Source organism: Pygocentrus nattereri, chromosome 30, assembly GCF_015220715.1.
Source record: "Pygocentrus nattereri isolate fPygNat1 chromosome 30, fPygNat1.pri, whole genome shotgun sequence".
In the NCBI taxonomy this organism is placed as follows: Eukaryota; Metazoa; Chordata; class Actinopteri; order Characiformes; family Serrasalmidae; genus Pygocentrus; species Pygocentrus nattereri.
Genome location: NC_051240.1, coordinates 10,751,386 through 10,775,881, shown reverse-complemented (window position 1 = coordinate 10,775,881; position 24,496 = coordinate 10,751,386). Strand labels below are relative to the sequence as shown.

Here is a 24,496-nt window from a genome sequence, read left to right as displayed (position 1 = left end):
TGCCTTCTGCATCGCTCTTTTAGCCACAGAGAGAAAAAAAAGAATTTAGACATACATACAAAGTTTATCTCTAAAGCTCTGAAGCCAGTCAGAAACAAAGTCAGAGGGGGAGGAATATAAATGCTTTCATTTTCTCTCTTTCTCCTCTCTCTCTCTTCCTTCCTCTCTCTCCTGTCTCTCTCCTTTTTCTCTCTATTTTTCTGTCTGATTATAAGAACTTACGTCCTGTATTTTCTGACTTTGATTGTAAACTCCTGGAGGCACTGTCTTTCCTTGTTTCTCTCTCAGTTCAGTGTTGTGGTCAGTGAAAGTGTATTGTCCTTCAGTTTTTGAGAAAACATACAACATACAACACTCGTAGACAACTTTCTAAGAACATGGAAAAGGAGGAGAGGAATAACAGTGAAAAAAGTGGAATGGACTGAGCAATTTAGCACACTGTTGTCGCCATGTCAAAATGTAACATCAAAATTATATACACACAATTTTACAGTTGACCAAATCCAAGTCTCTCTGTAGTAATGTTATATGATCAGCTTCCCAGCTAGTGGCTAATCTGCTGTAGCTGCTCCTTCTTGACCCCATGGCATGTGTGCCTTGTGGTTATTGTGTTGGTGTGGAGTAGAGCAGAGGGGTCGTCAGGGGATCGGTTACCCAGGGCTGGGGAATGTCTCCTGGACACAGCTCTGGACCCTGACTGGTGTCCAGTTCGTCTGCTGAGATGAGGAGGTGTGGGTTGATGAGCTCATTGACCATATCACAGTTTGCTTGGCTTTTAAACTAGAGAGACTTTGAGACTTTGAGAAGCTTTGATATTGTAATTTATTTTGACTGATTGTAAATTCTTCATAAACGAGTGGAAACTGAACAAAAGCAGTTTCTGTAAGTTTTTTTTTGTTTTTAATTTTATTGTTAATAAAATTTGATGGCAATTCACTGGATACATAATGTATAGAATTACATATATTGAATTAAACAAATATTTAATTTGCCCTTGCAGTATAATTGGCTGGAAGCCTACTAGTGCATGTGAGCTTGTGTATGTGTGCATATCTCAGGATCTCACAGTGACATCAGCATAAGTGTGAGGATCTTATAAAGTCCAGGAAGACACGATTCGCAGTCTTCTTCACATTCAGTGATATTTTCATGAGCCCGTAAAGTCCATGGCTGTGCTCATCTAGCATCTTCACTTTATGCAGCAGTTAGGGGACAGTGGCTGTCACTGAGCTCAATGTTTACTTAAAGGAGGAGAGAGAGAGAGAAAAGTTCTGGCTGACTGTAGCCTGAGGCAGCTGCTTAGGAAGAAACGGCAGGGATTTTCCTTGCAGATGATAATTTTGGAGATTTATTTGGAATGAGCCATCTTTGGCTGCCCAGGTCTCTTCGCTTCAGCAGGAACTCAGGAGGCATCTGCAGAACGACTCACAGCGGCAATTACAGGGTTAACCAAATTAAACAATTTGCAAACAGATGAAGTCAGTCAATCCAAGACTTTTTTTTTTTTTGCAAAACAATTACGAAATTACAGTAGATAAAAACTGTTCTCTGTCACTATTTATGCAATCAACATAACGAAGAAACAAAACAATTTAATGTGGAAAAAAAAAACCCCATCCTTCATCTGCATTATAATTACTTCTTTTTCACATCTACACGCCGGTTAATTAAAATTGTGATTAAATGCGTCTGCGCTGCCTAAGATGTCTTCCCCTAAACAGGTGGTACGGAATTTAAAAGTAAAGAGAAAAAAAACGTAATTAGCATTGGAAATGGAGAAATTGCCTGCAAGAATCGGTGTTAATTTCAGCCTCTGATGAGGTAATTTATAAAACGCGCCACTGCCGAGGCTCTGAGAACGCGCGATTGCCATCCGGACGCGATTCCCCTCAGCAGGCACAGGGAAAAGTGTTTGCAAAATACTGGAGCTGTCCTAGAGCTCGGAACTGCTCACTTTGACTGTGTCTACAGGCTGCTGCAGTGAAATTTGCGAGTAGGCCTTTCAGATGCCCCGGCCAGAATGCAGAAGCCTAGATACCTCTTTATATTGAAGCAGAGAGTATAGCCGTTTAACTGGAGAAGTTTAGCTCTGATTAGTTTTAGAGATACTGCCTGCATGACTCTGACTTATTAACATACTAATCTAACACGTTTGTTCCTTCTCATCCACTTCTCAGTCGTAGGAGTCACAGGAGTCATAGGAGTCTGCTTCTGCTTAACAGGCTTTGTGCACTTGGTCTGTGTGTACATATGTGTCTTTCACAGGTGTTGTAGTGTGTGGTTTGTCGTGGACGCATTATGCATATTGTGTATGTTGTGTGTATCTGTTGTTTGTTTTTGTACATTTTCATTGTTCATTTTTCCTGACTTTGTATGAAAAGGAAAGAAAAAACTACAATATTCAAACCATCAAGGTCCTGACCTTTCAAACTTTTTTTTAAACAAATGCTACCTGTTTCATTTTCCAGACTGAGGGGTAAAACTATTTGTCTTTGGTTACTGATGTAAAGGTTAGGGTTAGGTTTTCTTTTTGCATATATGTGCTTACCTATGTATAGCTCATTGCAGTTGTCGGGACAAAACCTTGCATCTCCAAAACGGTAACTTTACAGGAGAAGGAAACAGATGTATTTTCAAGTCATTTTGGGCTGTTTGGTTGTTGGCCGTTTGGTCATTCATCGTGAAATTCACGCTCAATGTAAAAGACAACAGGCATGTTCAAATTATGGCAAAAACTGAAAATCAACAAAAATGGACATGCAAGGTTTTGTTCTGGCAGCAGTGATATACAAAAAAAAAAACATTATATACATCATATACAAAAAAGTCATATTTTTTATCATATATGCACTTATATATTGTCATTAACAGAACAAAATCTCCAAAATAGTAACTTTACAAAAGAAGGAAAAACATTTTAATTTAATTTACCATAGTAAACTGAATTTACCATACCGTAGTACCATAAATGTTTTTAAATTTTCACACACACAACCACACACACACACACACACACACACACACACACACACACACACAGGTACTTTCTTATATTGTACACATAAATATATCATTACACACACACACACACACACACACACACACACACACACACACACACACACAGACTATATATATATATATATATATATATATATATATATACGCATACATATATTTATGTTTATATCGGCATCATAGTCCTTTGTCCTTTGCTCTGCTCAGGTTAAGAGGCTGAAGCTCCTCGTGGAGGGAGGAGAGAGAGAGAGAGAGAGAGAGACAGACACTGATGGCTCTTCCTCCTAACATCCACCATCTTAATTACACAAGTGCTCATCATCAGCTCAGACTGATTACAGGAGAGAGAGGGAAAAAGAGAGAGAGAGAGAGAGAGAGAGAGTCACTCGCAGTGATCATTATTGCTAGCGGCAGGGTTTCGGCAGGCTAGTTACACATTAGATGTCATTGAGTATGAAACAGCAGAGGTGCTTTGCTAATCTTATTAGAACGTGGCACTTTAGTGGCTTTATAATGTGACGGCGGATGGCTGGTTTGAATAGAGCACGCTAAAGGAAAACAGCAATGGTGCTTTTGTTTTATTTGTAAACACAAACACGTTTGATAAATTAAAGTCGGAGCCGAACAGCATTGCCATTTTGCACACGCTCTTGGAATCCTCCTTATTCTCGAGCTTGTTGCACAGTGAGCGGCCTGTAATAGCCACACATACACACACATAGACAAAAAAACACACACAAGAACATTCACTCCCCCCTGTGCTTTCCTGTGGCCTGGCCAGCAAGCTACAAAGCTTGCAACTTTTAAAGTGATGTGACAAATCGAAGGTGCTTTTTCTCACAGCCGGAGAAAAGTGTGCACAGTGTGTTTGCACTGCTGTTGGGGTGCAGCGTCCAGAGACTTTTTGTTTAGGGCTGTCACAATTACTTGATTAACAAAATAAATAATAAAAAAATGCATCTTCTCAGAGAACCTGCAGTGATTAATTTTGCATGATAATGCATTTTTAAATTCTCCTACAGCTCACGGAGCCTGAAGGACATTCCCATTTATATGCATTACTTTCCCACATAATGTTTGTGTACAGTACAGTGAAAAAGATGGAGATTACCTTTTATTTGTTTACTTTCTAGTCAAATTGGCCATTAGGTACAGGTTATGCATTTTCCAGCATCAGGTAAAAAGTAGAAACATAACAGAAGGATCAAGAACTCTGGATAATATCTTTTTTTAGTATTTAGCGTGACCACCTTTTGCCTTGATAACACTTTTCAGGAGAATTGCTTTCAGTTTTTGAATAAAAATAAATCTGCAGGGAGATTTTTCCGCACCTTCAGAGTTCAGTCTCAAAAGTTGGTAGCATTTTCTGTTTCTCGCAAGCTAAGTAATACCAAACATGATGTTAAGCTCTGGACTCTGGTCAGTCCATTGTTCTGAAAACACCAGCAGCTTCTTTGTTTGAATTTGTCTATTTCCTTTCCTACGTGGGTCTTATTTACAGCTACACATCCTTTCAGACTCATAATGCTGAGTTGACTTCTCACAGAAACCCTGTGGATTTTTTCAGATCTGAAGATCTCCTCTCTCTCAGAGATGAACGCTTTTATCTTTTGGTGGTCAGTGGAATCTTTTGTTTCTTACCATTTTCTTTCATCTTTTTTGAAGGTTTCTTGCTTAATTTATCCAGTGATTCTTTAAAGTATTATCAGTGAAGGATTATTACTGTTCAGTGCAGTCCATTTTTATTGTTCAGCCTTTTTATTAAAACTCTGGTTGCTCGATTAATCGACAACATAATTGGTAGATTGCTTGATCACTAATATAATCGATAGTATCAGCCATACTTGTGTTACCTGCCTTTTCCCCTGCATGTCAAATGGGGCTATTCTATTTAACTCTAAGGAGTTCAACACACAATCAATGGAGTGGGTTTCTTTCTCCCACACACATACACACACACACACACACACACACACACACACCCTGGCCTTCCTCGCTCCTCTTCTCCAGCATATCCCTTTATTATGATTTCACTGTATTCCTTTTGGAGTCACTTGACTGCTCGGGTCATGCTCTATCTGACAGACATTCCAGAGTTTCACACACAGATTGTTCAGTGTGAACATACCTTAATGCAGCCGGACACACACACACACACACACACACACACACACACACTTCTGTATGTGCGTGCTGTAACTGAGCTGGATGTTGCCCACTGGAGTGTGGAGAATAAGATCGAGGACTGTTTTTTTTCTTTCTTTTTTTCCTTCTTTCTCTCCTTTTCACTTCTTTTTTCCCCCACAAATGTAAGATAGCGAAACAGATTTGTCGAGGCAGTGGATCTTGCTCTCTGTTGCCCCCAGACAGCACTTTCACATCCATCTAATATGTGAACCCCTTAAACAACCGTACCACTATTGGTTTAATATTTGTTTGGCCTAAATTAAGCATTTGAAAAGCATTACAATACTGACATTTAAAATAAGAGTTAGTAGACTTAAAAACAAAGCAACTTCAGTGTATTATTACTTTTATGAAGATCCTGTCATATTCATTTACTTATTATTGTCACAGCATGTGTAATATCAGTGCACAGAATTGTAATGTTAGCACAAGATAATGGCCTTGTACCATTAGAGTAACATCAGCAGTTTAAAGTGGGGTAGTAGCCAAAGGGAGCAGGTGAGCCCCTCTGTGATGGTTTCAGTGTGCATGCAGTGGACCAATCCCAGATCAGCTGGCAGGTACAGCTATGTTGAAAGTGTAAAATATTGGAAATAGGTCTTATTAAATTGTAAAAAGTGCCTCAGATACAGTGCACTAGTTTATGTGCAAAATATTGAGCGTTATTTGCTGTCACACATAGTCATGAATCCTTTTGTGAGGTTACTTGGGGTGGGAGATCCAGAGAGATGTCAGTTCAAACTCTTTGGAGTGTGTTAGTGAACAGAGCGTGTGAGAGAGAGAGCGAGAGAGGCCCTGGAGTGGCAAGAATGGAGGAAGTATGTGTGGATTTCACAGGTAACCGGATTACGTGGCCACATAATTGATCCATTTGGGGGAAAAATGACGGTGCTCCGAAGAGGCCTAAGCTTTGGAAATGGACTTTATAAAACAGGCATTCGTAAATTCAAAGGAATCAATATGTCAATTTTATTACATCTCCAGGCCAGATGGGTTTTAAAGGGGAACCATCATTCAGGGTGAGCGTGTGTGTGTTTGTATGTTTGTGTTCGGGCTCAGACAAAAGGTCCTAGGTGACCATTTTGTTTGATGTTGTCATTTTATTACGTAGAGGGGATGCTCCTCTAAGGTAGAAGCAGAAGCCATAGGCGTGTCCTCTTTAGAAAGACGTTTGTCAGTGCTGCTGTTGATGCCAGCGTATTACTCTTAAGACGGAGCCTTTTAGCGCAACTAGCAAAGACAATAAAGCATTGGGTAGGGCCATCCTTTTCTGAAGCAGAAACTAGATTAACAGCATTCTGCATTTCAGCCGACACTAAAATATTCACATTTTCTTTTAAAACTGAAGCTGTGCCCCAGCTCCCATTTAATTACCTAGGCCTCTGCTATAATGCAAATGAATTATGCAGCAGAAAAAAACCTGATGCAAATGGATAGAAATGTATAACGTGTATCATTGTTTCTTTTCTTTCTTCAGAGGAGGAATTAAAAAAGAAGGGAACGAGAAAAAATGAGCTGTTTTTATTTATTTATTTATTCATTTATTTATTTTTTTTTAGTCCAGTCTCATCATGGCAAAGTGAGCAGCCTAATTCTTGGTAGGTGGGACGACCAGGGTGAGAGACAGAGAGAAAGAGAAGAGAAAGAGAGAGAGAGAGTGGGAGAGAGAGAGAGGGAGGTAGGAGGCAGGAAAAAAAACAGAGTGTAATTACCAAGCCTAGTTTGCTGGCATTTGTCGAACAGCCCTCACCATTATACTAGTTCATTTTGCAGTAAGTAAATAATAAGAAGTTGGTGATGCTTGCGTTTTTAATTCCGTGCCCCCCTCCTCCACCCACCCTTACTGGTTTTGTTCTGTTCACTGAATGGCATCTGCTATCAATGCTGAACAGGTGTTTGTGTGTGTGTGTGTGTGGAGCGCGGGGTTGTTTGTGTTCCGGCCCGGGCGCCACACACACACACACACACACACACACACACATACATACGCATACGCGGCTCAAACCGGCAGCCTGATTACGGAGCCTGTAGCTGTTTTACACAGAGAACGGATGACTGCTCGGCTAGAACGCAATTACACCAGCTACGCCGTCCTTACACACACACGCGCGCACGCAAACACAGCCGCACATATACACACACGCACACAGACACAAGAACACGCATGCAGACACACAAACATACACGGATCAGCAACAATGCTGTGGAATTAATAACGCATAATAGCATCTCTTCTCATTCACGAATGAAATAAAGCTGCTGAAAGTGCGTGTTGATAAGGTTGTTTTTTTTCTTCCCTTGAATGGGCGGGGAGGGCGCATTTGCACTGCCACGGCGACAGTGGCTCACTCTTTCACACTCTTTCGCACTCTCTCAGCCTGTTCACACACTCCTCTGTACCCACACAGCCGAGGCTGACCGAAACGGTTACTCCGATGCTGTCAAGACACCTCTGACAGTGTGAAGGCTCGGTGCTTGATAATGATACAGTGTGGGTACGCATATGTGTGTGGGCCTCATTGGGGGCTTCGGTAGCAAGGCCTTCACTTCAAATATTAGGTTGATACTTATATAAGTGCATATTTATTGTTTTTACGGATGCAGATCTTGGCCAAAGAGTACCATCATTAGCTTGCAGTTAACCTAAAAATTATGACTAACGGGATCCATCACAAAATCAATTCAGCATCTTCAGGTTCTGAAACCTGATTGGCTAAGCCACTTTCAAAGATGTGCTAAAATATTTGCTACTTGCACACATCAATGTATATTTAATGTATCTATGTCTTAGAATTTGGTTGTGTATCTATAAAACTGACAAGCAGAACTGTGGAACATAGTATTGATATGTGGGGTCAAGGATAAGAGTGTGTACGAAGTAAACAGCCTCAACCTGCATTAAACCAGTTTTGTTTAAATCAAGGTGCTGGCAACTATGTGTTGATGTTAACATGGAAAAAGGTGATGATGAGAATATGACAAACTACAGTTCTATATTCGAAGGTTCGAACGTTATATTTAGCACTCATTGCTGGCCCAAGTTAAAAGCACAAGCAAACATCATTGATCATTTCTTTCTAAACGTCTAGTTTCTTTACTGTAACTGTTGTCATGTTTGCTTCACATTTGAAAGACTTCTGGTTCAAAACTTGGCAGGAACAAGGCTACGTATGTATTAGCATTATCTTTTTAGGGAGTTAGTAGCTCAGCCGTCAAACAATGGTGTCCCAGAGAGGGGTTGGTTCAAGTCTCAGTATTGATGGGTGTTGGTGGGATTGTGGCTGCAGCAAAATGCAAAGGCATCATTGTTGAGTCCTGGAACGATAACCTTTTAAAGCCTAAGGATTGATATGTGATCACACTCTCTTAACTACATACCTCACATAGTAGTTTCATAGAAGTTACTGACTAATTCCTAGTAGTTTTAGAGAGTCTTCTTCTTCTTCTTCTTCTTCTTTCAGCTGCTAATTCCTAGTAGTTTTAGAGAGTAAGCCCACATAATATTATACTCAATGATAAGCCTAGAGAGTCTTCAGATGATTCAGGATAAAATAGATGATTCCAATGTTACTTCACATGTATACATCTGTCTGTGTATGCTTGTAAGTTGGAATGTACAGATGAGATTTTGTCAATAGAGTAATTATAATTAAAAATTGGGAAATTTCTTTTAGACATCTAGAATATCTTTTATTATAGTGTCCAACTTTTGTGTTGGTGTTTGTATGTTGTTCTTCACTGTTTGCTCTTCTTCTTCTCTCTCTCTCTCTCTCTCTCTCTCTCTCTCTCTCTCTCTCTCTGTCTCTCTCTCTCTCTCCCACCCCCCTTCTCCTGCTGAGATGTCTATCAGTCCCTGCCTCTCTTCAGGAGGCTCCAAAGATGTTATCGCCAGCTAATCTTCAGAATAGGACACAAAACATGTCATAACACTTGCAGTGTAACACAGTGAAGAGACCGAGCATGGCAGCTCGTTTGGGAAGTGAACGTGGAGGTGAAGTCTGAAGTCCGAGTCCAGCTAGAGCAGAGCCGCTATTGATAAAACACAACATGAAAGGGAATGTTTTGCAGAAGACAGGGGAAAAAAGAATACCATTGCTTTCCTCATTCTTGTTTTTCACCCTTTTTTTGTCTCCCCACGGACACAGAACAAAAAAAAGAGAAAGTCTTAAATGTGTCTAAAGTTTCCCGGGGGGAGAGCAAAGGACCACCTGTTAGTGTGAGTGTGTATGTGTCTGTGTGAGTGTGTGCGGGTAGTAGGCCATGTGCTTTGATAAGCTTTCAGGTTTGATGTTGACAGTTAACTACTTCTGCTTTTGTTCTAGTGCGCGTGAGTGAGTTTCCATTCAGCTCCTGTCTCTCAGGAGCTTCCCCTGACGTACAGGAGCAGACTGTCATGTCATGTTTGCTATAAAGCATTGCTCATTTCTGGTTTATTTCTGCTGTCTGTGATCTGGGAGGGTGCGTACAGAGGCTTCTTTGGTGGACAGAGGTGCACGTGTGAGAGGGAGAGTTCTGCCATGTTCTCTAATCGGGCACCAGATTATGTCCTCCCTTTCAAATACATGGTAATTACACAGCTATGTGAAAGCTGAGCAAGAACACAAACACGTACAGCAATGAGCACGTACAGTTATTTGCTGTTTAGCATCAGGAAAAAAGCAGAAAAAATATATTTTACTGAAAATTACACAGATGGTCCCTCAACTAAATATAATATCACATTTCTCAATGTTTAGTCCATGCTTTGGCTTTATTACAGTTTCCACTGTATTCACTGTATACACTGAGTTGCTGTCAGTTTTTCAAATAAATCTGGGATATTTTTTCCACTCCTCCTAAGTTAAAATGTATTTTGCAGTCCATAGATTTCCACAGATTTCCAAACACATTCAGTGATGTTGGGGTCTGGATTTTAGGGTTAACAGTGGGGTGTTCTGAGAACAACAGCAGCATCTTTGTTTGATTTACAAAATGTTCTCTTTTTTTCTCTAGAAATTAAATAAGGGAAGAGGTGACTTTTGCAAAGTACTGTACACACACACATATGCAAGGGCTACACGGTATATAGTTTGTTAAACATTATTGTTAAAATTATGTCAGGCTTGGCAGCACTAATATCACAGAAGGTTGCGATGTGTAAATTGGCCTAAACCATCATAAAGATTAGTTTTTTTTTATCTACTACACTTAGTACTGTTGCAGATATTTTTGTGAGTGGTTTGATGAATTGAGGAGTTTTGCTATTTTGGTCAAAATAATGCAGGATAATCTTTTCACACTGTTGACATACCAATGAGTTTTTAATACAGTGGCCCCAAAAAAGTTCTCAGACACTTTCAGTTTAATTTTTAGTCTAATTCAGTGATGTTCTGTAGGTTACTTTGCTCCAGGTTACATTTTCTGTCTGAGAAAAAACACTTTTAGCACAACATCAAACTGATGGTAGACTTTTTATGTGGAGAAATCCTGGAGAGGAGTTTCAATCAGACTGACTGCACTAAAACAGTCAAAGCACAGCGGTGTCAAAGTCTGGAGCTGTTGGTGTCATTGAGCTTGCATTTATTGATGGGATCATGAACTCAGAAGTGTGCAAAGGCATTTTGGTTGCAAGCCTGCAGAAGCCATCAAAGATACAGTTAGAACAATACCGATCTGAGATGCACCAGTTGACTTTTAAAGGAGTACTTTGCTAAAAAAAATTACAGTCTTAGAATAAAGTGTTTAAAATAAATTCCAAATTAGTCTGATGTCTTGTCTGAACACAATGAACTTGCTATATTTAGCAGTAGTAGTAGTAGTATGGCACAAATGTCCAAATATTTTTTTAGGGCCAAAGTATTTTGCAAGGTTTAATGACTATTGCAGTATATAGCAATATAATCAGAATGCAGGTATTGTATCTGTATTATGCAACACACACACACACACACACACACACACACATCAACATACACACACACACACACACACACACACACACACATTCAAGGACAACAAGCATTAACCAGCATTCTGAGCTGTCTCTCACTCCACCGGTTGCCCTCCTGGCCACTCCACTAAAATAATGGATTAACCCCCCTGTTTCTAGTAACAGCTCAAAAACGTGCAGTGAGACAAGATAAAGCCTGCAACTTCATTAATTAGATTATTTTATTAATATAGCATACCGAGGCCGACCTACCAAGTGGCAGTACATAGTGATGTAGCTGCATTTTTTCTTTGCTGATCAGAAGAAGAAAGAGCCAAATAAGGTGAAGTTTGAGATGTGGGCATGTGTATGTGTGAGCGACTGTGTGGCTCAGGCTCAGGGTGGAGATTCCTGTTGACCTCAAATCTGGGTTAAATGCAAATTGAGAGGCTGAGTAGCAGACAGTGATAATTACCATCTTCCATACGCGCAGCAGAGCAGAAGATAGCGTCAGAGAGATCGCTTTCGTTCTGTGCTCTCTCCTCTAGACAACCACACTAATTACTGTTTAGATTAAATATGCGATTATAAAAATCGGTGTTATTGACACATTTGGGTACACACATTAAAGTATTGCATGCTATAGGAAATATATATATATATGATACCTATGCATTTGGAACTGAGAGGCTTGTATTGAATGTATTGACTAATACAGTATATTGTATTGTTACACTCTTAACATGTATATGTACTTTATGAACATATGTGTCAATGGACCAATGGACCGATTTCTGATGGTCCATTTGTCATAAATGTGCATAAAATATAGACCAAACTATGTAAAAAATACAGTATTTTGATATGACAGCAACAGTATTTTTCTGTATTTCTGAATGGTTCATATGATGACTCATACAGACAAGTAGAGAAATGCAATCCTTGCCATCAGATAACATTTTGTCCCATTGCTCTTGATTTTTGTGTGTATTTGTACATTGGTGGAATTGTATATCTCTTAAATGTCATCTTTCTGTGATATCTTTCTCTGGAAGCTTTAACAAAGGATTTAAAAAGATAACATTGAACACAAAATTAATCAATACCATCTCTCTCTCTCTCTCTCTCTCTCTCTCTCTATATATATATATATATATATATATATATATATATATATATATATATTCCTCTCTCTCTCTCTCTCTCTGTTTTCCTTTCTTGCCCTGTTGCTGTGTGATTGCTCTCCACGTTTCTGTGCCATTGGCTCTGGAAGCAGGTAAGCCCTGTCTTATATTTATCAATTCAAATGAACAACGCAGTCAAATATCAATACATACATGCATACATACAAACATACAGCACATACATACACATAGATACAGACAAACATACATCCTCTTTTCTCCCTGCATGTTAACACAACTGCATGCAAAAGTCACACAACTGTAGACAAACAGAAAGTCTGACCAAAGGCCCAAGATTAGATCCCATTACCAGCATCATTGTTGGAGCAGCACAGAACAATAATATGCAGGGCTTCTTTTTATTTATTTTAAGCACTAAACAAATGTGCCTGTCCATATTCTGCCACGCGCTCCATTCGGAGCTGCGCTAATACCTCCTAGTTAATTGCTATTTATTGGAGCCTCTCCTGGCTTCTTTCTGCCCTGTACTTCCTCTTCCTTTATCACAAGCTCTAAATAATTTCTGCAAATAAGGAGCTTTTCAGCCTTCTACATGCGAGAGCCTCTCAGCTTTCAGTCATCAAACTTTAATCGAAGCCTGCATTTTAGGTTTTTTTTTTTTTTTTTTTTTTTGAATAAAGAACACTTAAAAAATTTAGATGCAAATTATCCTGCATTATTCATGCCCTCCGCGTCCTTGTAGATTTAAACATTTCCGAGGCCACCTTGATTCGAGTAATTACCTAGGCCCGGGCCGCTCCGTCATGAATAAGGTATTTCCTACAAGCGGAGGCTGCGCCTGATGAGCTTTTAAAGTGGCTTTACACTCGACTTGTGTATTGCTTCTCCTGCATGAGCGACTCCAACACGCGGAGCAATCCGTCTCAGGTGGCGAATTCTGGCGGAGTACGAGTGAATGACAGCGAAGAACTGGAGACGAGGCCTCTTTTCTCTCTCCATCCCTACCTCCCTCTCTCGCTCACTCGCTTTTTTTCCCTCGTTCTCTTTATCCCTCTTTCACTCTCTGCCCGGCTTCTTCCGCATCTCCGTCTCTGTCTCTATCCATTACCCTGTGATGTCTCCCCGCGCGCTTTCTGATCTCTCTCGCTTAATTCGGCTCATGGAGCCTCTGGCTTGGGCTCAGGGACCTCCACCAACTTCCTGCATCTTTTTACCTGAAAGCCAAAAAGAAAAAAGATCCTCAGGAATAACCCCCTGGCTTTGTCTGAGAAAGCCGATAAATCTGTGTCAATTTGTATTTCCTTTGTGACATTTAAGGGTGGAACATCTTCAAGCGTGTGAGAGTGAACGAGCAAACTAGAGCCAGAGAGCTTTCTTTTTAATTGCTCTACATGGATTGTCACTGAAAGTATGTTGTCAGGATCCAAGTGCTTTCAAATTATTGACTGCTACCTATACGGATTGACGTTCGGGATCAATTTTAATTTGTTTTAGGTTTTTTTCTTTTTTCCAAACGTCTGATCTGGAGAGGGGCCATTAGTTGAAGCTGGAATAAAACCGCACAAGATTTAAACTATGATCAAGCTAACTGGAAACATGGACTCTTCAAAGTAAAAGTTTCTAATTGGTTCTTGGCTTGGAAGGTGGAGTCCTAGAGATCATACTAGGGGACTCGTAAAGCCCTTACAGTCTTACATAGAATTCTTTAAACCTAAAGAAGGTTCTTCAAACTCTTCACATTGCAGTTACACCAGTGGATCATCTACTGAAAGGTTCTTTAATAAACCAGAAGTGGTTCTTCTGTGGAATTGTGCCAAAGAGCTCTTTGTGGCACCCGTTATACATTGTGGAAGCAAATGTAATGCAGATGTAAATGACTTGTTTCCATGTGATGAACTCTTAACATGTGCAAAAGGCTTTTACTATTTGGTTCAATACTACAATCTGAATGAGCACAATGCAGAACGAGCTTTTCTTTGAAGCAGTAGTTCTTCTGGCTGCTAGAAGAGAGAAAGAAGGGAAAAAAATAATAAAAATAAAGTAGTTGACACTGCGGCTCGATCATCTTTACTACCCGGTGGAAGAATTAATATTTAAACATTCTAATAATGCAGCCTGCCTTGCATGCACTTTTAAGCAAAGCAACAATATTTTTCACCTGGGGTAACACAATGATTTTTCTCCCCGCTGAGCATAATTTCCCTTTCTAATGTGTCTGTGAGGCTTCCACTCCATGGCAGGGCTGGCTCTCTCTCCGAAAACACACACTCCATTCTTTATCATTTCCTTCTGAAAAAAAACAAAAACAAAAAAAACCGAAACAAATTCATAGAGGTAAATATATTGAAATGAATGTCCCTATCCAAGAGGAAAGAATAGTTCAGGCCAGGGTGTTTTTTTTCTCCTTTTTAAAGAATGCTGAAATGCTTCCCTCTCTCGAGAGGCATGTAATGCAAAAAAACAGAGCAGGTTATGAGGAAGAGACGGCAGAAAAAAAATAAAATTTGTAAGGTCCGTTTTGTTTTTGCTCTTTGAATATCCGTGAGATGGGTTTGAAGGCTACAGTCAGGCCTGACACTGTAAAAACTTCTATTTTTTCCTCTGCTATATTGTCTGGGACAACTGAGAACGAAAAAAAAAAACTCATTTTAGTTTGAATGTGTGAAAATTCCCGTTTGATTTGGATGTAATGTTCAGGTTTACCTATGAATGAATTCTCATTTTGCCATGTCTTCAGGAGCATCTTTTAAACAGGTGTGTGTGACAGGTCCTTTGAGTCACAAGTAAACAAATGAGGAAAAAGGCATAAAAAAACACACACACATGAGGATCTTCCCTGTGGAGAGGAGTCTGTGAGAGAAATATTGTAGATGTGGGCGGCGTCAAAGAAAATGCATTGCAGAGGCCTACAGGCGTCGTAATTGATCATGAAAATGAATTGCTGAGATGTGCAGGCAAATTGAACGACATAAATAAGAGTTATGTTCATGCTCCTTCCTCTTTTGTTTATGTGTAGCTGTATAATTGTAAGGGGGTGAGAGGGGTGTGAATGTGCATGTATGTATTAGCTCAGGGCCTTTGACCTCACACTATGAGTAGTCGTTGCTGTCTTATCAAAACCATAATTGTAATTCCCTCTTTGTCATCATTTGAAAATGCCAACTTCCCTTTATATGTAATGTGAAAATGTCATAGGGAATGGACCAATAGAAGTAGGCCAAAGTTACTTTAGCTTATATTAAAAGTTAGGAAAGTTTGTCTTCCTCTGAAAAATTCTGTTGATACATGGTTCTGTCCTGACACTGTAAATCTCCAGTCTAACCTCTTCGTTTGCGTGTCTAGTGGCCACTTCATTAGAAACTCCTACCTTGTAGCTCCACCTTGTTGGTGTAGAACTATAGACTGTAGCCCATCTGTTGATACACAGTTTGTGTTAATCATTCCCAAGCACTTCATCAGTGGTCACTTTTAATTACAGCTCCACTATTGGCTGGATATTTTATCTTTTGGATATTTTTCTCAGTGGTTTTCTCAGCAGTGACACTGCTTTGTCTGATACACTCATATCAGCTACCATGCCACCACTTGGCCGATAATGGCCATATAATACCTAACTGTAAACCTAGAGTGTGCACCTGTATTTATGAACACATATGTGGTGTTTCTGATAAAATGGCTAATAAATGTAGATACATGGTAGGTGTTTCTAATTAAATGGCAAAATTGCAAGGCTATTTCACTCTCTCATTCACTCACTCATCTCAGGTTCTCTTAAAAGAGACGCACTTTTCTCTTTTAACTTTTTCTTGTACATGGTGCAACTGATTGAAACCCAACAGCTGTTCCTCTTCATCTAACATAGGTGAAAAAGAAAAAGAGAGAGAGACAGAGAGAGAGAGAGAGAGAGAGAGAGAGAGAGAGAGAGAGAGAGAGAGAGATCTTCAGAACGAGTTATTACCTAGCACTCTGGCCTATTAGCATAGTGGTGTGAGAGGAGCAGAGTGTGTGTGTGTGTGTGTGTGTGTGTGTGTGTGTGTGTGTGTGTGTGTGTGTGTGTGTGTGTGTGTGTCGGTGCCAGCTCCTCAGACGGCTGGCAGGCCTTTGAAAAGAGATCGCTCATGTGAGAGCTGCTCTGACACAGCAAGGGCAACAGCCTGCAGTTCATTTCTGCCCTACGGGCATAGCGCATGGGGGCTGCCGGCTACAACACATGCACACACACAGACACACACAAATTCACACAGACGCACACTCAGAGGTGAAACCCGAGAAGACTTATAACGAGAAGGTAACAGTTTAAGGCCACTGAGCAGGCATGAAATAAAACTTCATGCAGCGAGAGAATGAGTGAGAGGCACACACACACACACACACAGAGAGAGAGAGACAGAGAGAGAGAGAGACAGAGAGAGAGAGAGAGAGAGAGAGAGAGAGAGAGACATCAGGGTAGTCTGCTCTAGCCCTAGACATTCTCCCAAAAGCCCAACCCCTCACTCCCCTGGAATAATCCCAGTTACTTGAGCTCACAACACCTTTTTAAAAGTTAATTGATTTCATAAAAAAAAAAAAAAACAACAGGGAAAAGGGCGGTCCTCACTGCCACAGTGTATTACAGCCTGGGAAGGGGACCTTATGCTAAACTAGCCTGCTGCTCCACATTGGCCTGTCTAGGGGTGAAATTAGAGTGGACTGTAGAGAATGTGGTCTAGACGGACAGGGGATTTACACACAGGGGTTTGGCCCAAATGACATTCAACTATTAGATAAACTCATATCTAATTTAAGACTCAGACAACTGACAACAGCAGCCCTCGCAGAATCCTTCACAAGTGCCTCGAACTCATACACATGCTCAAAGGACTGGTTTTATATACAGTGCCAGGACATGGGGCCATATACATATGCATATACATATATAAGTTCTTCTTTGTAGTACTAATATGTCCTATTATCATTATTTTGTATATCAAAGGTTTTGTTCCTAAACAAACAAGAAAAAGTTTGAAAACAATAACAGCTGACATATAACACATTTTGTCAAAAATGCATTTTTATTTCTCAAATAAAGATGGAAAAAGATATTGAAATTCATAAAGGTGGCTCTTAAAGCATGACATTCTTTATGTATGTAATAAAGATATAACGTTCTATGTGTATTATGTTTTTCAGTACCTATAAGAAATAAGTACCTATAAGTAATAAGCAAGTCTAATGCTAACCTCAGTAACCAAATAAATAAATAAATAAATCTTACGCTTTTAAAAGCTTTATTTTACTGGTCCTGTAGGTGACCCTTCTTTTTCTATGGTCTGATTTTCCTACATTTTCAGGAAAGGTTATCCTGAAGAACAAAAACAACCACGCACGCACACACACACCACACACACACACACACACACACATACACACACACACGCACACACGCACGCACGCACGCACGCACACACACACGCACACACACACAAACACAAACACACACACACACGCACACACACACACACGTCTCACCTTGTACATGCCACACATAACACCATAACACTAATAGCCATGAGCACCTATCTGGAGATGAACCTTCCGAGATAAGGGCCTTTCTCCCTGACTTTGCCCTTCAGTGAGTTTGAAAAGCGAGAGAATGAGACAGACAGAGAGAGAGAGGGAGAGAGAGAGAGAGAAAGAGAGAGAGAGAGAGAGAGAGAGAGAGAGAGAGAGAGAGAGAGAGAGCACATGTGCAAGGGACTGGGAAGAGGCAGTGTGTAGGAGGGGACACTGTTTGTCCACCTTTTCTTTCTGGTTCATAGTGAAGAGTGTGAGAATGAGGAATGTGTGTGTGTGTGTGTGTGTGTGTGTGTGTGTGTGTGTGTGCTATTTTTGTACAGGCGTTTGTGTGGCCACCCCCATATGGTCCTCATCAGCAGGACTCATCACTGGCTCCATCTCTCTTACAGCTGTAACAACACGCATTCTCATCCTCGCTCACCTTTAACATGGGTCACAACCTCTCACACACACACGTTGAGTTAATACTGGCACTGTCAGTGCTTAATACATGAGCAACAAAAGTCTGAGTCAGAGATAAGACTCATACACGTCTAACTCTTAGTACTGATCTGCTAATCCTGTTCTGAATACTCCGGCATTACATTTGGAGCTCTTTATTCTTTATTGAGGTGTGTGTGAAAGTGTTGAGGAGTTTCTGCATAACAAAAGCTGCATCTGTCCCTCTTTGCCTTTGTCCAGTGTTCATGCCCTCACTCCATCTTGATCCCACCGTTGTAGCGGGGGTGGGGGGGTGGGGGTGGGGGGTGGGGGGACAAGCTGACCCAGAGAAACCACTGGCCTCAGATCAGCACACTGCTTAGATATCTGATCCTGTCAACATACACACACACACACACACACACACACACAGTCCTGTAGACACAATTAGACTGCTACCTCTTTGTCTCACTCAGCACATACTTTTACAGCCCTCCCTCTTGTCACCCTCATATGACCAACACTATCCTACTCCTACACACACACACACACACACACACATTTTTTATATCTTGTAAAAATATGGGGTAATACATATGATCCATATGCATTAAATATATATGTAAGTACTAGGGATGTAATGATTAACAAAAATTATTGCTTGATTTAATGTGAAACAGTTGTGTCTCAATTTGATACATTTTATGGTAGCAAAAGTAAAGATGATCTAACACTTTAGCCACACGCTAACATGTTAATCATAATAGAGCAATGCAATACAATATGCAACAATACAGTATGATGTGCTGTATTGTCACATTTCTAATGACTTATATGTAATAATTAAAGCCCCAAATTTATTATATATTTTTAAGTACCCTTATGTCATAATAACACAGCCCACATGTGCTATATATGTATGTAAGTATCTGTATTAATAAAAATGTTATAATCCTTCTTTTACACCTGACCTTAACCTCAGTAACAAGTATGAATGGTTTTAGGCTTTCAAATGAAAAAAAAAAGTACATATGATTTAATCCATGTTTGCTGGTTCTCACATTGCAGCTTTTTTCTCTGGTTTTCTTTCAAAGTCATGGCGTTTCTGTCCTGAAAATATATGAAAACAAACACGCATGCACACAAACAGGCACGCAAATCCACATAGATAGCAGGACAACAGATACATTAAAAAAAAAGTTGTAAGAAAGTGCTGGCATGTTGTGTTTGTCTCTCTTGTGTATTTTAAATCATAAACACTCCCAAAGCAGTTGCTCTACAGCTGTTTTGGGGTGGAAAATAGCTGCAAATTTGAGCCATCCAACAAAAACACAAAGCACAATCACACACATTAAAAAAATGTTGCATTTGCTAAAATGTTGCAACCTTTTTATAGCAATACAGAAACATGAATATGATGTATGTACTGTAATTTCCCAGTCAGTGAGCTGCTTATAGGTTTGCAGATTCACTTTCAGCCCGTTATCTGAGCGCTGTCGTTCTTTCAGCCTGATGTAATTTCCTAAAACATATAAGCAGCTATGTAAAGCACTGGCCTTTCAGCAACGGTACTGCACTGTACTCATCTCTTTATTAGTGCTCTCTATTAGTGTTTCTTGCTCACAAATAGGAATAGGCAGATGCTGGGTCAGTGGTAGGAGAAACTAGGGGTGTTATTGCTGCTTCTTAACTGATTTAGGATCAGATATCACACACACTCTCAAATACTGTAGTTGTGTAATATGAGTGAGGTCTATGCCAGCAGTGTATTCATACAGCAACTTTAGCTAGTAGCTAGTGTTTCTGGCACTACATTACTTTTACCTGGGCAGTTCATGATTCTGTAGAATGTTATTTAGAAATGTAGCATGTTTTGTGTTGAGGTGATGCATAATTTCCTTGTCTAAATTTAAAGATTAATGTGTAGAAAAGTTACAAAGGAAAATCACACATTTGTAGTCAGTACAAAGAAGCTTCTTCAACTTTAATCTTATTTTCAAACATAAATGTGGGATAGATTGAAAATTTAGAATCTGCACTTTCGACAGAAGCTGTACTATATGAACTGAAACTTTTTGTTTGAAGGATACTGTTGGGGTAAGGGTTAATTAGAGGCCCCACACCCTCCCTTCTTTAGTATTTTTGTATTTTGATATCAAAAACAGTCATAAATCATTCTTACTTGACCATTTTTCAACCATACATTAAAAAGCAAGAGAAGCCATTTTTACATGATTGGGTGTTTCTCCTGAAGCATCATGTGCAGTTCTGGTGAATAGCACTCTGGGGCCTTTATATACAAGTGCACGTCTATGTACAAGAATGTGTGTGTACTCCTGGCATAGCCCTATTGTGTGCAACACGCACAGGGCAGAGTGAGAAAGGCCTGGGTGTATGTAAAATGGCAGCTGTCCCTCTCTTCGGTGACCTTGATAATTGTGATGGTAATTATAATAAGTGGTCATTATTCTTCAAGGTGCAGCGCGTCATTACAGCGATCAATGTGTGTCACTATCAATTTGATCATATTCTGAGGATGAGACTGCAGAGAGAACCCCCCCCCCCCCCACATACACACACACACACACACACACACACGCACCCCTAATGAAACCCTGTTATTGTGATTGGATCCTCTACTGTCCTCAGCACCAATCAATATTAACAGCTTGTAAAAAAAAAGAACTGCAGAGATTAGCCTGAGCAAATGGAAAGAGATACTTAAACAAAGTGCACTGCATTGAGCTGGAGTTTTTTTGGAGTGATGATATTTTCCTCTGTGGTGGTGCTGGTGGTGACAGTGGTCTGTTTGAGCACCTGCAGACTGTATGCGTGTGAGGAAAAATAAAAAAACTCAAAACTCAAGGGCTTCATAGTTAGGAGTTACTCATCCTCAAACTCCATCCATGTGCACGCACCCCTTAAGGAGGCACCCACCTGTGTGTGTTTGTGTGTAACTGTATGGTCTGTGCCGGATGTCAGGGTCTCTGAGGATGCTTAACAGGTCTGTGACTGAGACATACACACACTCTTGTTTTTGTACAGCATTGGGACGTGGTGTGTGTGTGTGTGTGTATATATATATATATATATTTTTTTTTTTTATTTATTTTTTTTTTTTTTTAAACCTAATCTTGAAAAGAAATGATTTTGATTCTCTTAATAGCACTTTACATAGTCAGGACTATTTTGTTGTTTCTGACATTGCAGGTTAGTCCTGTTTTTGTCTTAAAAATGTACAAAAACAAACACTGACACACTCTTACTTTCTCCTGCTCTTGGGGCCTTAGCTTTCTCTCTGGCCTCTTAAAGGCTGCACCTGCACTCTGTTGCAACGGCCTGTTCTTTCCAATCTGCCGAGCGAGGCACTTCTCCTGGCCTTGGCCAACCGCTCTGTTTTGGATTTATTAATAAAAACAAGACAATTATTTGGCGCTCGCCTTGATATATGTGACTATTCAGAAATTGCCTCTTCACACAATGGGGAGAGAAGACGTTTTAGCTGAAAACCTGTTGGGCCGAACCTCCGCCTCAGCGTAAGTGAAATATCTCTCGCTGCACTGGCCAAGGGAGTGATTTGTGAATTTACCTGCCAGTACTTCTGAACTTCAGCGTAAATTTGATTGTTTTTTGCTGCAGGTGGCTGTGCTAAATGAGTATACAATGGATCGGTTTCTTTATTGTATAACTTCAATTTCATTATTGCAGCCTTATTTGCAGTTTATAGTAATTTACAGCAGAGGTCAACTCCAACAAGACACAGAATTCATGGCATTAAGAGTAAACCCCCCACCCCCTCCCCCATTTCCCTTAGCAGTGCCAGTTAAAAGTGCCTTAAAACCTGTAATTATTGCAGTGACCTTAATTGTTGCCGGGCAGGAAAATGTGTAATTAGTGCCCGTTAGGCAGACTGGCACACCTGCATCAGCGCAAATACAGCAAAAAGACACACGGCTGGTGCCTGTCAGAGCGAGAGAGAGATAGAGAGAGAGAGAGAGAGAGAGAGAGAGAGAGAGAGGTGTGGGGGTAGAAAAGGAACGCCATGGAGCCATTCTTACTAACATTTCTTTGGGGCTTAATGCAGGCTGTGCACTGAAATGGGCATTTACACAGCCTCACAATAGACACTACATTACCCCAACACTGTCCCTATTATACTGGCTCATACTTTCTGCCCTGTGCAAATGCAGACTCGTGCATGCTCCTGCTCGGCTCATATTGTTGGGTTAGAATGGATAGAGTCTTTCATTATTTGCTGTATTAATACCGCAGTGACTAGGTAATCACACCACACCGCATGTCAAAGGAGAAACGGCGTCGTTCAACACATCCAAGAAACACACACACACACACACACACACACACACACACACACACACACACACACACATCCGCACGCTCAAATCTGCAGTGCTAGGAAAAAAATGATTTAGCAATATGGATGGATGGGGCTCCATTTAGCAGGGCTGATTCTTCCCACGCATGCACACAAACCCGAGACGCTGCCAGAGAGGGAATGTACCTGCCTGATAACCTTGTGTGTTTAGATCAGCTTTTACAATGAGAAACATGCTCCTATTCTTCCACTCAGCGAGCGAGGGAGAGAAAGAGAGTGAGTGAGTGAGTGAGTGAGTGAGAGAGAGCAGAGAATGAGAGACACAGACAGTGACACAGATTCAGACCTCACGCATCACTTGAGCATAGAATATGACATGGCCTAACATTTTTTTGTCCTTTTTTTCCACCTTGCTGCTTGCTGAAGTTGAACATGAGGGGTGCCAAACAGTTGAGGAAGGATAGGAAGATGAGGAAAGAAAGGAGAGAAAGGGAAGGGAGGGGCAGAGGGCTCACCTGTCAGAGCGCTTGATGGCTTCACTCGGCCGCGGTCAGGCTGATAGCCAGCCACTTGGCTCCTCTACAGCTGTTCATGTAATTGACAGTTGCCGAGCGCATAGCTCACAGAGTGGACATGCTTGTAGGTTTAAATGTCTGTCTGCTCCTGACCACTTGAGCACAACAGGCCTTCAGACACACACACATTCGATTTTATACCTTGACAGAACATGGAACTATACATATGCTTCATGTTTTCACTGGCATAACAAAAACCTATCCCTAAAACAGTAACTTTACTGTTAACTATCTCTTAATGTAACTTAAACTGCTAAATACAAATTGCAAGGAGTTGCATATATCTATCTTTAAAAAAAAAACACTTAAAAAATGCGTTGTAGAGTTAATGGAAAAAAAAACACATTGCAAAGTCAAGACCGTTTTGTTGGTCCTACAGATTAGCACTGTTCTTTCTGGACAGAAGTTGTAAAGCAACAGCGGCACAACAAGCTTATGGACCTCATTTAAACCTTTTTTTAACTTCGCATTAATTATTAATGCGGCTCTTAAGCAGTCTGGACCGAGACCCTCCTCATACTCGAGTAAGTGCTCACGGTCATCCAGGTTGCCAGATTTACGCCTCCCTATCCCTCCCCCGGGGGAAAACTCAGGCACCATTTTCCTGCGTGACATGCTGTCATATCGGAGGGCGGAGAGAGTCAGAAGAGAAGAAAATCAATTGGCAATTAAATGCTGCACCTTGCGAGGATGACAAAAGGCATTTGGGTGTTGCAGGGAGAGGGGGGAGGGGTAATGAAGGCCTAATGACTATTCATAAGCGATTTGCAGCCCCCCCTGCTTCAGCTGAGTGGAGAGATGTGCCCCGCAGTCCCCTTCTGCCTGTCACTTCCTCTCACCTCGCCTCGCTCCTGACATCACCGCATTACCCAGCAGCCCCTGGGGCAGCGCTCAGGTCACACAGCCCTGCTCACACATCTGGCCCACTATAGGTGCCACCGCAGGACAAAACTCCCAGAATCACTAAAGTGTAAATACCTGAAATTGACAGCAGCGGATACCTTTTTTCCCATCCTCTCGCACAGTGCCTCTTTGCTTTGTGACAGTCTGGGCAGCGTGGGTGCGCGTGGTTGTTTTCATACATTTTTAACACATTTTCAAGACAAAAAAACAGAGAAACCTGGGCTAACCTACTATGCCAGAACAAAACAAATGGAAAATTCTAAAATACATATGGTGCGTATCACTATTATTTACAAATATGATACACAGATAGGACATATGTATGACCTCAAGTCCTGACGCTGTGTAAAAACACACCAGTATGTGTGTTTGCCTGCATGTATTTATGACTATGGGTGGAGCTAGCGTTCAATAGATGATAAATTTGCAGATACTCAGTGATAGAGAG

General features: G+C 40.7%; 1 protein-coding gene across 6 annotated transcripts in view; it reads left to right on the top strand.

Annotated features, from left to right (window-relative positions):
* The window catches only part of zeb2b (zinc finger E-box binding homeobox 2b), a 95,056-nt gene that overhangs the window by 17,750 nt on the left and 52,810 nt on the right, over window positions 1-24,496 (top strand). The window contains exon 1 of one of the 6 annotated variants that reach the window (XM_037536568.1): window positions 12,347-12,389. The exons of the other annotated variants lie outside the window; for them this stretch is intronic. The gene's annotated coding sequence lies outside the window, so the exon portion shown is untranslated. Of the gene's footprint in view, window positions 1-12,346; window positions 12,390-24,496 lie in introns of those variants that run through there. 6 annotated transcript variants of the gene reach the window in all.